This window comes from Staurois parvus, unplaced genomic scaffold (assembly GCF_062004578.1).
Source record: "Staurois parvus isolate SC_StPar_1 unplaced genomic scaffold, SC_StPar_1.0 ptg000704l, whole genome shotgun sequence".
Taxonomy (NCBI): Eukaryota; Metazoa; Chordata; class Amphibia; order Anura; family Ranidae; genus Staurois; species Staurois parvus.
In genome coordinates, this window is record NW_028318500.1 from 5,471,072 (window position 1) to 5,486,484 (window position 15,413).

A 15,413-nucleotide genomic window follows, 5' to 3' on the forward strand; every position below is an offset into this window, starting at 1 on the left:
TGGCGTCAATGGCCAGTTATACTGACCTAAAACATATATACAGCATAGGCATGTAGGGTAGGGCATGTGGTATCACCCATGGTTGGCTACTAGATGCCCCAATAGACTGCGTGAGATTTGACTTAGGCACCGTACTAGGAGAAGGTCATGGGTAAGGATATAGTAGGAAAGCAGAGAGGTTCCTGGGGTTTGTACAGGTAGTTACCGCAAGTAGAATGGTAATCGGTTTCTCCTGTGGGTAGACCAGCATGTAGGCAAGAAAGCATATAACGCGCATCTTCCCCTTAGGGGAGAAGCTGGAGGTAGCCGGAGGAATTATACACAATTGGACTACTCGTATTCCCTTTGGTGGGGTGCCAGACTCTGGGGCATTCTGTAAGTATGAACTTCTCATCTATCTGCTGTCTGGACTCTGTTATCTTTGAATTACATGGATAGTTCATAATTTGCTACAAACTGGAACATTAAGGGGTGTGCCACCACCCATTACCTGCACCTTGCTTCTATTATTTTAGTAAATCCTCAAAAACAGCCTTTGTGCATGAACTGCTTCTTCCTCTAACCTATATGGGGACCTGCCCTAAAAAACAGCCCTCTATATTGGGGTCACAGCTGTTCATTTGTTCATTGCCAGCTAAGCCTGTAACAGGTATAAGAGGACTCCTGGGCATACTTGTTAGGCCAGGCTGGGTGGCCACGCAGGAATCCCCTAAGTCAGTGGTTCTCAACCTGTGGGTCGTGACCCCTTTGGGGGTCGAACGACCCTTTCACAGGGGTCACCTAAGACTATCGGAAATATATTTCCGATGTGTAAACAGCAGCTACTGTGCAGAAAGCAGCTGCTGTGTTGAAAGCAGCTACTCTGTTGAAAGCAGCTACTGTGCAGAAAGCAGCTGCTGTGTTGAAAGCAGCTACTGTGTAGAAAGCAGCTACTGTGCAGAAAACAGCTGCTGTGTTGAAAGCAGCTATTGTGTAGAAAGCAGCTACTTTGTAGAAAGCAGCTACTGTGTTGAAAGCAGCTACTGTGTTGAAAGCAGCAGTATTGGAGGTAAAACGACACTTCATGAATTATAATTACTGGGTAAATAATTTTATGGTTGGGGGTCACCACAACATGAGGAACTGTATTAAAGGGTTGCGGCATTAGGAAGGTTGAGAACCAATGCCCTAAGTGATCAGTGCTGGAATTCTTGGGGGCCCAATGTCCTGCTGGATCAGGGAAATCACCCAAGAAACAGGCAGGAATAGGCAGCTACAAAACAGAAACTGATCGAATAATGATATTAAACTTGAATCATTGAGGAGCTATTTAGAATGCACATGTGCTTAGAATGTGGACATTTACTCTAGACTCACACTGTTGAGGAGCATTAATATATGTACATGTACATTATTCCAAAAACACATTTTAATTACCCATCATAATATATTATTTGCTTACAATATCTAATCTACAGTAAAACATGTAAAAGCTGAAATCTGCTTTGTTGCTTTAGGCAACCTAGACCACTTCTGCTGAATTCTTTAAAGCAGAGCTGCACCCAAAAGGGGAAGTTCCACTTTAAGGACTGGTCTCCTGCTCCCCGTTAAGGATTGGCACTTTTGGGGAGCAGGCACCCGAAATAGACAGGTACCCGCTCCCACTTCCGCTGTAGTCGCCTAGGGAATTGGAAGCAGAAGTTGTTCTCCTCCCCTCTTTCCCTTTAGTCTTCTGGGACATGTGACATAACCCAGAAGACTATGGGACCATTCACAATGTGCAGCGCTTCTCGCGCATGCGCAGTGTGCACCCAGCTGTAAAGCCGCAAGCTGTCACAGTCAGGTGCCCACACTGAAGATGCCGGCGCCATGAACACCGGACAGCCAGTGAAATGGGCTGCGGGGACACATCGCGGGATTGAGGGACAGGTAAGTGTCCATTTTTTAAAAGTCAACAGCTACAGCTTTTGTAGCTGCTGACTTTTATTTTTTTTTATTTTCACTGGAACTCCGCTTTAAGGTACACCTGTGCTCAGACTATGGACATTCGATTATTTACATACTCTTAACAAGTAGTAAAAGAGCTTTAAAGAAACCCTCACTGCTCTATGTAGCTGCAGGTACTGTGGAGCATTTCATTTTCAAATTTCACAACAGAAGCTCAGAAATACAGAAATTAAAAAGTAAATCTGAAATGGCAAGATACAGGATCTTATATTTTACATGGATCAAAGGATGCTTTTCTTGAATTAGTCTGAAAAGCCACTTCAGCTCTGGAAGATTTTACCCTCTTCATGACCAGGCCATTTTTTACTATTGAATACTTTAACTGGTAATTGCATGGTCATGCAACACTGTACCCAAAATAAATTGATAGCATTTTTTGCACACAAATAGAGCTTTCTTTTGGTGGTATTTAATCACCACTATTTTGTTTTATTTTTTGCAATATAAAACAAAAAAAAAATCGATATAACCGAAAATTTTGAAATGAAAAAAAAAACCACAATATTTTTTATTTTCTGCTATAAAACATATCCAATGAAAACATTTTGAAAATCAAATTTCGTCATAAATTTTGGCCTAACTGTATTCTGCTACATCTTTTTGATCCCAATAACTGTATATTGATTAGTTTGCGTGAAAGTTATAGCGCCTACAAACTATGATATATATAATGGAATTTGTATTTATTTTATATACTACTAATGGCGGTGATCAGAGACTTATAATGGGACTTCAATAGTGCGGCGGGCAATCTGACAACTGACTTCACCAGTGACATTAATACAGTGACCAGTGAACATTACTGACACAGAGCTCTGGGCTGTACACAACTGATCAACAGGTCATGGCCATTAAACATAGGTCAGGACTTGATGAAAGGCTCCCGCTGTGTACAATCACAGCAGGAGCCGGGTGGGGGCATGCATGCTCACACCCTAAACCTGGAAGTAGGTAGCATTGTAAGTTGCTTTGCCTACAGCGGCTGCCCATCCATACACTGCAGGTGGGCAGTCGACAAGTGGATAAAGATGCTCGGGCTGTGAAGACAGCTACCGGTATTTTTTTTTTCTATTTGCTTAATAGGTTTTTATTGAGTCTTACAACATATCGTAACAGTACAATGGTGAAAAACAAAGGAGAAAAATGTTACAGTTATCATGCTGGCCCAGTATAAATCGTATTACAATCATGTAGAATTTGATTTTTGTGCCTGAAAAGTAATAGCAAGGATAATGCTATAACTAGAAAAAAATAACTGGCACATTTGTGGTAAGCTAAAACTAGGAAAGTGAAGTGTGAGGGAAGGGGATGGGCAAGGGAAAATGTCACCAGCACACCGAGGATCACCAATATGGGGCTTAAAGTTTTAATGAATGATCACATAGTTACAGCAAGGCAACATTTCGGAGTCTCGCAGGACCCCTTCATCAGACATGTGACCATGCCTGATGAAGGGGTCCTGCGAGACTCCGAAACGTTGCCTTGCTGTAACTATGTGATCGTTCACTAAAACTTTTGACCTCATATTGGTGATCCTTGGTGTGCTGGTGACATTTTCCCTTGCTGATTCTGTTCGGTTCCAGCCACGGTCGCTGCAGCACCCACTTATACACACAGCCATTTTTCACGCAAGAACGTGTGCGTTTGGATTGTACACTTACAGGGAGGGGGATGGGGCGTATGAATCTAGATATGTGCACATAGGTTATGGGGAAAAGCAGAGGCATTGGGTATGCAGGGGCTGCTCTGCAAGGGCCCAGACAGAGGCGACCCCAAGATAAGGGCAGGGTGACTCAGAAATGTGCAGTTTTCATAGCTATGTAGTGTCCAATCTCTATAGGTTACACCGTCAAGAAGTCAATGTGAAAATTGGGGGGCAGGTAATCAGCAAACCCATGGACATTTTTTTTTTTAAATTTGGGCAAGGAGTCATTCTGGATTGCTGAAAGTATTTTAAAGGGCATTGTTTCGTATATTTTATGTTAAACTTCAACAACTAGGAGGACAGAAGTTTGCCAGGCCCGACCTATTACACTTGTCGCTGCCGTAAGAATATATGTGACAAGCCGGAACTGGATTGTACTACAGCCAACCTGTCTTCTATTCACTAAGAACTCGTATGCAAACTGTTGGTGCTATATAAATCCTGTATAATAATTATAATAATATGGGTCTATGTGATAGGATACCTCAGTCATTGTGTATAGGAATTGATAAACGGGCAGCACAGTGGCTAAATGGTTAGCACTTCCGCCTGGCAGTACTAGGGTCATTGGTTCGAATCCCAACCACAGCACCACCTGCCTGGAGTTTGCATGTTCTCCCTGTGCCTGCGTGGGTTTCCTCTGGGTACTCCGGTTTCCTCCCAGACTCCAAAAGACATGCTGGTAGGCGAGTTGGCTCCTGTCTAAATTGGCCCTAGTATGTGTATGAATGAATGAATGCAAGTTAGGGACCTTAGATTGTACGCTCCTTGAGGGTTAGGGACTGATGTGAATGTACAATATATATGTAAAGTGCTGCGTAAATTGATGGCGCTATATAAGTACCTGAAATAAATAAATAATAAATTTGTATCCAAAAATGTTAAACTACAAGACATTTTCACCAGATATGGGCTAACATGCCTTCAGAGCAGCAACCAAGGAATCATAGGGGGAATAATAATGGTATGGAGCTGAAGATTTGTACTGAGCGGAAAATTCTGCTAGTTTTAGTTTACTAATGAAGCATGTGTTACCTTAATAATTCCAAAAAAAGTCAGCTGAAAACCACTACACTGACACAGATAAATGCTGTACTTCACACCAGTGGCCAATTCTGTAAACCCCTTTAAAAAAAAAGATTTAAGCAGAAATCACATTCAGAGACAAAATTCGATACTAAAGTGGGATATAGTTTAGTAGTACTGTAAACCCCCCAAGACTCTTATAAACAACAGCGCCATCTATTTACAAAAAAAGTGTACTGCGCACAAATCAGGCCCCAAATGGCCCAGAGGAATTGTACTAATGCTGTCACGAATGCTATGGATTTTATGAAATCGAGTAGACAGAACTCTATTTTAAATGGCCCTAATGATTGAGGAACTTTTATTCTATTACAGTAAATCATACAATGGTTGTATGTGGTATATTTTATATTTACATTGCTACAAAAATGAGAAACAAAGGAACAATTCAAGAAACACTGTAATAATTGGTTATAATGTCCCATTGTTTTGGAATCCCTCAACAGAACACGTATCTTTGCACCAGATTCAGGAGATATGGGCTTATGTGGCACCCAGTAAATAAATGCCTGTTGACATCATGCTGACAGATAGCACTGAAAAAAATTCTAATTTTAAAAGAGGAGGTAAATATATGACCTAACAAAACACACTATAAGGAGAGGGAAATGTATGGCTTTACAAAATACACAAAAATGAATAGTTATAGACTGCACTAATACCTTGAGAATAATTTATAAGACAAATATGCTGTTCACCTTGTAATGTAATTTTTAACTTTGCAAAAGGAATAGCTTAGTGAATGTGGTGACTTCCATCACTGAATCATGTGCAAGCAAAAATCATTTCTTTTTATTTTCCTGGCACGTGGTTGCATATTCTTTGCAAAGTGATTTTTTTTTACCCCATTTGCTGAGCTTAGGGAAAATTCCCTTGCAAAGTGAAAGTTCCCCTGCAAAGAAAATAGCTTTTTTTGCTTTTAGTAAATTAAACCTCTTCACTTTACCTTTACTCTATTCATACATGAAGCAATTGCAGAAAAAGCTTTAGGGGTGACAGTCATAATTTGAAAAATCCAGTACAAGATGTATCATATTAGTTCATCCTAAGCCTGCACAAGATCAACTCTTAAAAACAATTAAAATGAAAACAGCCTGATAAATCAAAAGAACAATATGTATCACATATTATTTGTGGGAGCCCCGATACTAATGGGGGACTGGACCTACACCCACTCCTGCTCTCTTTGATTGATGTTTCATCCTACCTAGTTGCTGATTGAGAGAAGGCCAGCGCCGATTGTCCAAGAGTTTGTTACTATAACCTATATATTAGACAGAATAAAGCACCTGGACCGGATGGCATACACCCACGGGTCCTTAAAGAATTGAGCTCTGTCATTTCAAAGCCATTGTTTCTCATTTTAGGGACTCTTTAATGACTAGCATAGTACCACTGGATTGGTGTAAGGCAAAGTGGTGCCAATATTTAAAAAGGGGTCAAAATCTTTACCAAGTAATTATAGACCTGTTAGTTTAAACGTCTATAGTTGGGAAGATACTGGAGAGTTTAATAAAAGACCACATAGATGAGTTCTTGCTGGAAAAAAATATTTGAAGCAACAGACAGCATGGATTCATGAAAGACAGAAGTTGTCAAACAAATCTGATTTCTTTTTATGAGGAGGTGAGCAAAACCTTGGACAGAGGGGTGGAGGTGGACGTGGTATACTTGGACAGAGGGGTGGAGGTGGACGTAGTATACTTGGACAGAGGGGTGGAGGTGGACGTAGTATACTTGGACAGAGGGGTGGCAGTGGACGTGGTATGCTTGAATTTTGAAAAAGCGTTTGACACAGTTCCCCACACACGGCTAATGTGTAAGGTAAAGTCTATGGGCTTGGAAAAATCTGTATGTAAATGAATTGCTTTGAAAAAGGCCTGAATTATTTCTTGGATACACAGAATATAACTGGAAACTAACATTTATAGGTAAAGTTGATCCAGGGAATATCTGCTTGCCTCTTGGGGGATCAGGAAGGAATGTTTTTCCCCTGCAGGAGCAAATTGGTTCATGCTTTGCTGTTTTTTTTTTGCCTTCCTTCCTCTGGATCAACTGTGGGTGTAGGATTATACCTTTTTTTTTTTTTGTTAATGGTTGAACTGGATGGACTTTTGTCTTTTTTTAGCCAGACTAACTATGTAACTATGTAACCTTGTCAAGCTATTGTTGGATGCAACTTGTTTTATTTTGATATGGTCTATGATTGTTTTTGCCTTATAATGACCAATGATTGACAATGCAGTATGTACATTTTCACTGTGTTGCCACAACACTAATAAACAATTATTCTAAATTGTGGGTGCCCCACTTAAAGGATAAATGAAATTTCAGAACTTGACAAAAACCTTGTTGGATCCACATAGTTTGATATGGAACTGACAATGCAAAACAGATAAGTTCTCCTTTTGCGGATCAAGAAACATGCAGAATAAATAGATTTTGTTGTCTTGACCTCCTATTTGAATTCTGGTCAGTTATAAGGGTATACACCACATACACAGCTCACATCCTACAGTATATGTCCGGCTCCTATACTTTGGATGAGACTACTATACATGAGCTGTTTCAAGGGGCTGAGTTTGTTATACATATGTCCTGCTCTCTGTGAGCTCCTTATTGAGTGTTCCACAAGTCTTAGTCCTCATTGCACACTGGACGTTTTTACAGCTGCTGTTTTTGGCTTTTGAGTCTTTTTCTACACCTAGTAAACCCCCCAGCATGTTATCCTACGTGTCCATGCACACATAGACTGTAATCAATGTTTTTTGGCTGGAAGGTTTTTAGGCTGGAAAGAAAACCCAGGACTAGTGAGTTTCTAGAGGAGTTTTGTAGCTGTAAAAACACTCTAACACTGGAAAACACTGAAAAACATGGTAAAACACCACAAACCGGCATTTTGGGCCTTTTTTTGTCACCCCCAAATTTTTTTGTTTGTAAAAAAAACACAAATGCGGAAAAATACAGGAAAACGCCGCTAATCATGGCAAAATGCCGCTAAATGCTAATGCAAAAACATGACTTTACACAGCTAACGTTACCAGCGTTATCAAAACGTCCCGTGTACACGAGGGCTTAAACTGGTGATACAAGGGTAGTTTGATTTTGTTCAATCAGTGGGCTGAACAAAAAACAGATTCTTCCATCCACACAAATGAGGTGGATGGAGGAATCCTCCTAGCTGAGACATTGTATTCTGACAGCAGGACTAGCTGCAGTCAATAAACCGATCAGCAGCTGCAGCCACTGATCGACAAAAGTGTTCTGTCCCTTCGACAGACATCTTTCAAGTGATTGACTTTTGTTGAGCAGACACAGTCCCTGCTGAACCAGCCAAGTTTTTATCAGTGTATAGCTAGCTTCATCTGCATGCTACATTAACCACATGCCGCCCAGCCACTGTAGAAATACGGCGGCACGGCGGCAGGGCGGCAGGGCGGCACGGCTGGGCAAAGCCACGTTTTAAAACGTGTGTTTTCAAAACAGGTAGGGGGCGTGCGCGAGGCGCGCCGCCGCCCTACCTGTCCTGCCAATCACGGCCGCGGATGTCAGTCGCCGGGTCACAGCCGGTCGTTACCGGCTGTGTCCCGGCGATTAGCGGCAATCACTGACAGAGAGCACAGCTGCAGTAGCTGTGCTTTCTGTCAGTTCCCTGACAGCTCCTGACAAGCTGATCGGGACAGAAGAGTTTATCTGTCCGGATCAGTGTGTCTCTGTGCAGTACACACCCCCGCCCCTTACTAAAACACTCCCCTCACACAGTTAACCCCTTCAGTGAATAATAAAGTTAACCCCTTCCTCCCCAGTGTCATTAGTACAGTGTCAGTGGTTTTTTTTTTGCACTGATCACTGTATTGGTGTCACTGGGGATGTCAGTGACCCCAAGTCAGTTCCCCCCCAGTGTCAGAATGTCCGCCGTAGTCCCGCAGTCCCGCCATAAGTCACTGATCGCATCCCATCTATGACCATCTTTATGCCTAGTACACACAATGAGACTACTGGGCGAATACCACTGCTTTCAGAGTGATTGTCCAATAATCTGATCATTAATGCTCAGCTTTCAGAGCCGATCAAGACAGTTCATGTGAAAATATCCAAAGGGACAAGCAGGAAAATTTTTCTTATACAATAACAGAACGAACAATTTTAGTTTATTCAGTACAGTATTTGTCCATAAAAAATTGAGTGACTAAGACAGCACATGCTCAGCAACGAAAGTAAAAAACACATTACATCACTTCTCCAGTTGTATTCTGTTTTACGAGAATTTTCGTACCTTTAGTAACCTATTCATTTTCGATATAAGATTAGCATGCTAAAAAAAACGTACAATATTCTCATCATGTGTACTAGGCTTAAAGTGTTACTAAACCCACAACAGTGAAGTCAGTCTGTGTATACAGTAATGCATGCTTGAAGAACTGCTCAGTGTGCAGTGTTACTTGAATTGTATTTCAGGATTTGCTTGTCTTCAGCTGAAAGAACTTTACATAAAGTCTCAGAAATCTTTAATTAAAGTGTTACAAAACCCACAACAGTAAAATCAGTCTGTATATGCAGTAAAGCATGCTTGTTATACTCACTGTGGAACCTAAGGGGTTCATCCTCTGCATTGTGTAAAAAGGCTGTTTGATCCTGTCTTCTCTGATCCTCTCCTTCTTCCAGTGTCCCCCTCTTATCTCCTTATAATACACATCATGCGGAGTCATTCTGCACATGTTCAGTTTGGTGTGTATTGCTAGAGAGGTTTTTTTTTCTTGGGAGGGTGCATGTGATCAGCACAGGGCCAATCAGCAGTGTCAAGACAGAGATCAGGGGTTCTGCATCCTCCTAGAGCAAAATTAAAACTCCTCCAGCAAGCTTTAACATGTGCTCTGCTGGACACTGATAGAAGCCACAAAACTGCTCTAGCTGCTGATGAGAAAAGGTATTTAGCAGTTTATATTTACTAAAATAATTGCATTTTCATGTTCTGTGTACTGTGGGAGACAAGATATAGTGAATGCAGAGTCCTGGGTTTAGTAACACTTTAAGCCAATAGTATCTGTATCCTCCACACATATAACCTTACAATGGGAATTTGTCCATTGAAGCCATGTTTAGATTATTATGTATTGCCTTTTTTGCTTTCCTCTGGATCAACGGTGGGTATAGGATTATCATTTTATTTTTATGGTTGAACTGGATGAACTTTTGTCTTTTTTCAGCCAGACTAACTATGTAACTAGTAGTCATGCAATAGGAAGAAGGGTCAGCCGAACACCGGAGGATAGATGAATATAGCGTGTATTTATTAATCCATAGGACACACAAAACACCAGAACATGAATACAGGACCTGTCAACGCGTTTCACACAATCTCGTGCTTAATCATCATTAATGTAACTAGTAGTCATGTGTTCCTGAAAATCATTCATATAGGATGGTGACTTTTAAATCAGAATATATGCCAGCAGTACCCTTGAGGATTACGACTGCTAAGAATTGATGAGTACTCAAATAGGTGGTGAAGACCACATCATCTATTTTTTGTGAATGTTTCTTGATGCTGCATATAGAGAACTTTTCTCACTTCATATTGTTAGTTGAATTTCATACTATTTCAATCAAACAAGGGTTTCATCAAAGTGTGACATTTCATGTAAGTGTTGTGGGGCATACTGTGCACGATCCAGTATATGATGCATGTTGTCCCTTTGATTTATCGAACAAGAGGGATATACTAAGTGGTGCAACTATTTTCATTTGAAATTTATTTTGTCTTTTACAGGCCATGAGTATGCATGTCTTTGTAACTAAAATTGAATACATTTTGTACTGGATTTTTCAGTGGATAATTATTTTCATTTGAAATTTATTTTGTCTTTTACGGGCCGTGAGTATACATGTCTTTGCAACTAAAATTGAATACATTTTGTACTGGATTTTTCAGTTTATAACCATGATATTCAAAGCTTCTTATACAAGTTACCTCCAGTATGAAAAACAAATCTTGACATGAAAACGTCTGCCAGGGTGGTTTCATAGAACGGACTGCGTATGTTTATCCAGACCAACTCCAGTTCCAAGACCTCAGACTTGCAAGAACAGCAAAGTCTGCAGGCTGTGCAGTCTAGAAAATCTCGGTTTATATTTTCAAAAGGGACTCACAGGACTGTCAGTTCTCAGTCTGCAGTATTTTCATTCACATATGATATTGACTAATCTATCAACTTGACTTTCTCTCCAACTCAAGGTTTTATAGCTTGGGACTGCTGAATTTAACATTTGTGTGTCATATTATTGATTTTTTGCCATATTTTGGATGGAAAGGTCAATTATCAATGATATGTTCACATTTCCTCCTAAAATATTACTAGCTTCTGCTGGCATTAACAGTGATTTTCTGATATGTTTACTGCAGAATGCAGGAAAGTGTGCCTTTTGACACAATGGTAAGATAATGATTCAAGATGTTAAACACCTTGTTTTTAAAATATAGGATTTTGTTAGGAAAATATAATTCCACATTTAAAGTGTTACTAAACCCACAACAGTAAAATCAGTCTGTATATGCAGTAAAGCATGCTTGTTATACTCACTGTGGAACCTAAGGGGTTAATCCTCTGCATGGTGTAAAAAGTCAGTTTGATCCTGTCTTCTCTGCTCCTCGTCTTGTTCAAATGTCCGTGTCTAATCTCCTGATAAAACTGACTGGGTAGCCATTCTGCACATGCTCAGTTTAGTGTGTATTGCAAGATAAGTTTTTTTTTCTTGGGAGAGTGCATGTGATCAGTACAGGGCCAATCAGCACTGTCCAGACAGAGGCCATGGGTCCTGCATCCTCCTAGAGCAGAAAGAAAACTCCTCCTACAAGCTTTAACCAGTGCTCTGCTGATCACTGATAGAAGTCACAAGACTGCTCTAACTGCTGATGAGAAAAGGTATTTAGCAGTTTATATTTACTAAAATAATTGCATTTCCATGTTGTGTGCACTGTGGGAGACCAGATATAGTGAATGCAGAGTCCTGGGTTTAGTAACACTTTAAAGAGTAACTCCACTTTTGCTGAGAAAAAAACATTCCCCTCTAGGAGATCTATGTACATTGCAAGAATTTTACACATTGTGGTGTCCACTGCATTTCAATGTACAGTGCATTGCGGTGTCCAGTGCATTACAGAGTAAAGTGCATTGCGGTGTCCAGTGTGTTACAGTGTACAGTGCATTGCGGTGTCCAGTGCATTACAGTGTACAGTGCATTGCGGTGTCCAGTGCGTTACAGTGTACAGTGCATTGCGGTGTCCAGTGCGTTACAGAGTACAGTGCATTGCGGTGTCCAGTGCGTTACAGAGTACAGTGGATTGCTGTGTCCAGTGCGTTACAGTGTACAGTGCATTGCGGTGTCCAGTGCATTACAGAGTACAGTGCATTGGGGTGTCCAGTGTGTTACAGTATACAGTGCATAGTGGTGTCCAGTGTGTTACAGTATACAGTGCATAGTGGTGTCCAGTGTGTTACAGAGTACAGTGCATTGCGGTGTCCAGTGTGTTACAGAGTACAGTGCATTGCGGTGTCCAGTGCGTTACAGAGTACAGTGGATTGCTGTGTCCAGTGCGTTACAGTGTACAGTGCATTGCGGTGTCCAGTGCATTACAGAGTACAGTGCATTGGGGTGTCCAGTGTGTTACAGTATACAGTGCATAGTGGTGTCCAGTGTGTTACAGTATACAGTGCATAGTGGTGTCCAGTGTGTTACAGAGTACAGTGCATTGCGGTGTCCAGTGTGTTACAGAGTACAGTGCATTGCGGTGTCCAGTGCGTTACAGAGTACAGTGCATTGCGGTGTCCAGTGCGTTACAGAGTACAGTGCATTGCGGTGTCCAGTGCGTTACAGAGTACAGTGCATTGCGGTGTCCAGTGCGTTACAGAGTACAGTGCATTGCAGTGTCCAGTGCGTTACAGAGTACAGTGCATTGCAGTGTCCAGTGCGTTACAGTGTACAGTGCATTGCAGTGTCCAGTGCGTTACAGAGTACAGTGCATTGGGGTGTCCAGTGTGTTACAGTATACAGTGCATAGTGGTGTCCAGTGCGTTACAGAGTACAGTGCATTGCGGTGTCCAGTGCGTTACAGAGTACAGTGGATTGCTGTGTCCAGTGCGTTACAGTGTACAGTGCATTGCGGTGTCCAGTGCATTACAGAGTACAGTGCATTGGGGTGTCCAGTGTGTTACAGTATACAGTGCATAGTGGTGTCCAGTGTGTTACAGTATACAGTGCATAGTGGTGTCCAGTGTGTTACAGAGTACAGTGCATTGCGGTGTCCAGTGTGTTACAGAGTACAGTGCATTGCGGTGTCCAGTGCGTTACAGAGTACAGTGCATTGCGGTGTCCAGTGCGTTACAGAGTACAGTGCATTGCGGTGTCCAGTGCGTTACAGAGTACAGTGCATTGCGGTGTCCAGTGCGTTACAGAGTACAGTGCATTGCAGTGTCCAGTGCGTTACAGAGTACAGTGCATTGCAGTGTCCAGTGCGTTACAGTGTACAGTGCATTGCAGTGTCCAGTGCGTTACAGAGTACAGTGCATTGCTGTGTCCAGTGCGTTACAGAGTACAGTGCATTGCGGTGTCCAGTGCGTTACAGTGTACAGTGCATTGCGGTGTCCAGTGCGTTACAGAGTACAGTGCATTGCGGTGTCCAGTGCGTTACAGAGTACAGTGCATTGCTGTGTCCAGTGCGTTACAGTGTACAGTGCATTGCGGTGTCCAGTGCATTACAGAGTACAGTGCATTGTGGTGTCCAGTGTGTTACAGTATACAGTACATAGTGGTGTCCAGTGTGTTACAGAGTACAGTGCATTGCGGTGTCCAGTGCGTTACAGAGTACAGTGCATTGCGGTGTCCAGTGCGTTACAGAGTACAGTGCATTGCTGTGTCCAGTGCGTTACAGAGTACAGTGCATTGCGGTGTCCAGTGCGTTACAGAGTACAGTGCATTGCTGTGTCCAGTGCGTTACAGAGTACAGTGCATTGCAGTGTCCAGTGCGTTACAGTGTACAGTGCATTGCGGTGTCCAGTGCGTTACAGAGTACAGTGCATTGCGGTGTCCAGTGCGTTACAGAGTACAGTGCATTGCGGTGTCCAGTGCGTTACAGAGTACAGTGCATTGCAGTGTCCAGTGCGTTACAGAGTACAGTGCATTGCGGTGTCCAGTGCGTTACAGAGTACAGTGCATTGCAGTGTCCAGTGCGTTACAGAGTACAGTGCATTGCGGTGTCCAGTGCGTTACAGAGTACAGTGCATTGCAGTGTCCAGTGCGTTACAGTGTACAGTGCATTGCAGTGTCCAGTGCGTTACAGAGTACAGTGTATTGCTGTGTCCAGTGCGTTACAGAGTACAGTGCATTGCGGTGTCCAGTGCGTTACAGAGTACAGTGCATTGCGGTGTCCAGTGCGTTACAGAGTACAGTGCATTGCTGTGTCCAGTGCGTTACAGTGCATTGCGGTGTCCAGTGCGTTGGAGAGTACAGTGCATTGCTGTGTCCAGTGCGTTACAGAGTACAGTGCATTGCTGTGTCCAGTGCGTTACAGAGTACAGTGCATTGCGGTGTCCAGTGCGTTACAGAGTACAGTGCATTGCGGTGTCCAGTGTGTTACAGAGTACAGTGCATTGCGGTGTCCAGTGTGTTACAGAGTACAGTGCATTGCGGTGTCCAGTGTGTTACAGAGTACAGTGCATTGCGGTGTCCAGTGTGTTACAGAGTACAGTGCATTGCGGTGTCCAGTGCGTTACAGAGTACAGTGCATTGCGGTGTCCAGTGCGTTACAGTGTACAGTGCATTGCGGTGTCCAGTGCGTTACAGAGTACAGTGCATTGCGGTGTCCAGTGTGTTACAGAGTACAGTGCATTGCGGTGTCCAGTGTGTTACAGAGTACAGTGCATTGCGGTGTCCAGTGCGTTACAGAGTACAGTGCATTGCGGTGTCCAGTGCGTTACAGTGTACAGTGCATTGCGGTGTCCAGTGCGTTACAGAGTACAGTGCATTGCGGTGTCCAGTGCGTTACAGAGTACAGTGCATTTTAAATATTGTATTGTTTTTTCCTGTTTTTTTGCACTACAAATAAGTTATGTGCGGTATGCATAGGAATTTGTTCATATTTTTTCAAACTATTCATGACCCCCCAACAGGTCCATGAACCGGCCCCGTTTAAAAAGTCCATGTGCAGAGTGAATCTGTATGGGAGGGACTGATTAATTATCAATCAGCTGTTGCACCTGCAGGGCTCTAATGAGGAAAATTGCAGGTCTGCATCCCTTTAGATGTGATTTTTCCATAGGGAGTATTTGGCCAAAAATTACATTTTTGTTGCAGGAGATGCTACAAATTTGACTTGTGTCTTAGTGCAGACTTCTGGGAAAATCAGTGAGCCAATCACACAAGCAGGAAATTACGTTTTCAGGGGGCGTTCTGTACACACTCTGTGTACAGAACACCTCCAGGTAGCCATATTGCATTGCAATTTACAGAAAATGACAGGGGCTGCAGATTGAAAAGGAAAGGTAAATTTTAATAACGTTCAATTACAATATGACTTGAGTCGAAATTGTGCGTGTTATATTATTATTTGTTTTTTTGTTCATTTTTTTATTATAATTTT

At 42.3% G+C, this 15,413-nt stretch overlaps 1 protein-coding gene across 1 annotated transcript in view; it reads right to left on the minus strand.

Moving 5' to 3' along the window:
* RAB36 (RAB36, member RAS oncogene family) overlaps positions 1-15,413 on the minus strand; it is a 53,961-nt gene that overhangs the window by 2,530 nt on the left and 36,018 nt on the right. The gene's annotated exons all lie outside the window — the stretch shown is intronic.